The 2,049-nt window shown below is 42.9% G+C and overlaps 1 non-coding gene across 1 annotated transcript; it reads left to right on the top strand.

Moving 5' to 3' along the window:
* The first annotated feature begins 1,605 nt into the window (after positions 1–1,605).
* Positions 1,606–1,709, top strand: LOC116094612. Its single transcript, XR_004120230.1, has one exon. It is a non-coding gene; the product is annotated as a small nucleolar RNA U13 (small nucleolar RNA).
* The last annotated feature ends 340 nt before the right edge of the window (positions 1,710–2,049 follow it).

Raw genomic sequence — 2,049 nt, 5'->3', positions numbered from 1 at the left:
CCATCCAGTTCTTGGGAATGAAAATTTCCCTCAACTCAATATACCCTCATATACCCCACCTTTTCCCTCCCTCCAACTCTCACCCCCCCTCCAAAGCTCTTTTGGAAAACTTTAATTGTTTTTGACCATGGCTTTCTCTTCCTACCAATACCTGACAGACTCGATTTGATATCCTAAAAGGGGATAAAAACCCAACAAAGCTATATCAGAGGGTTGCCTTCCAAAAGGGTTCCAGAAGCCATTAAGAATCCCAATATATCCAGACTCTCTTAGTTTTGGTTGCTTCTTTGCCTGCTTCCCGTATCAGTAACCTAGAGGACATATATCCTTTCTCCAAGATAGTGGCATGTATGAGGGGCTGCTGCTATTGGAACTGCAGAGTAGAATATCAGGATACATACTCAAAGTAACAAACAATCCCCCAAAGATGTATATCTTAGCCAGGCACAAACACTGCAGGACAGGAATAGTTCTCATGTTTTATTCCCAACAGTTTGCTAAATATCTCACTGCTGACTTACACATTTCTTGACCACTTCTTCTGGCTCTACAACCAGTCCTACTCTACTGGAGTATTTTGGACTAGTAAATCAAAGTCAACAAGTAGGTCTGAGCCACCTTCTCCTGGTTACAAAACATTGAATACATGGTCTACCTCCTCCCTCTAAGAACTCATCCCAACTCCTCCTAGATAGTGTTGGCAACTATTCCCATTAATATCATGCTTCATGAATCTGATGGGCCCTTACACATATAAAAGTTAGAAAACATTCCTCTTTTTAATCTATCCTCCCTACTTTGCCCTATAGGATCCTCTTCTGAGTTCCATCCTTCATGTTCCTGTAACATCACTGTCCCCAAACCAATGTCTTAACACCCCCACCTCACCCCTACACTCTTCTTTAGTGAAATAACATCAATCCCTGTGCTAACTCCCTCCTCCAAGGTTTTTACACCTCTATAATGATTACTCGACATGTCGACTTGTATGAGTTTGAAGAATTCATTTCGCAGCTAGGAGGAGATCAGAGAAAGAGATCTTCATCCTCTTGCTTGTAGATTCTGCCTGATAGTCTTAGTATGATCAGCAGAGAATTCTGGGGCAGCCCTGGCACAGATACAACACCTGGTTGAAGACCTTCAAAACAAGTTTGACCAGGCCTTGGTCTCCACCTTGTACAGCCTATAGTCCTTCCAGAAGCAGATAACCTCCCTCATGAATGTTGCTCTGCTAATGGCTAAGCAAGAGGGACTTGTGTTGTGCTATGGGAGGAATATTGTTTTGGGGTTAATATTGAATCTGGGCTAGTAGAAGAAAATATACAGGTACTTAAGGATATCCAATGAGATCTTTGAGCCTGCTATGTCCCAGTACCACACTATGATACTCAAACCCTCTGACACTCTGTTTCTTCTTCTCCTTAACCCTGTACTGGTGTTTGGGACCTTCCTCTTCCTGACCCCTATTTCATCCACCATCTAAAACAGCAAGTAAGCAACATTGCCAAAATCACAAACTGCCAGATTTTGGTTCAGTACCAAATCATTCCCAAGCAAGATGTTGACACTATGATGACACCTTCCCTATAGAAAACCAAAAGGGAGATCCTTCCTGGTTCATAAAGCGTGATGATTGGGTGTTCACGCCATTGAGTGACATGTGCTGCCCACAAACCTTGTTACAACATGGGCACATTACCCGTCTGAAGTGAAAAAAGAAAAAGAAAAAAGAAAAAAAAGAAAACAAAAAGGGAGAAATGTGAGGTCAGGGAAGTGGTGGAGCTATGGGGAACAGGACAGGAGCTACTCAAACTTGTAAAGGTGTGCCAAACCCCAGGAAAGCTCGTCTGCTCCCTTAACACCACCATAGCCCTGCATGTCCCAGTGCATGTAGCTCTATGCCCTAAATTTTGCCTCACAAAAAAAAGCTTGATAGCCAGGTTAAACTTTCTCTTCCCTTATAAGGTAATGTCGAGCAGCACCCTAGATTGCTCTTCATGGAAATGAAGCATCCCTAGCACTTTAGCCCTGACCAAGGATGTATATTCA

The sequence above is a fragment of the Mastomys coucha genome, unplaced genomic scaffold (assembly GCF_008632895.1).
Source record: "Mastomys coucha isolate ucsf_1 unplaced genomic scaffold, UCSF_Mcou_1 pScaffold16, whole genome shotgun sequence".
In the NCBI taxonomy this organism is placed as follows: domain Eukaryota; kingdom Metazoa; phylum Chordata; class Mammalia; order Rodentia; family Muridae; genus Mastomys; species Mastomys coucha.
Note: the sequence above shows the minus strand (reverse complement) of the source record. Positions and strands in the feature narration are given on the sequence as shown.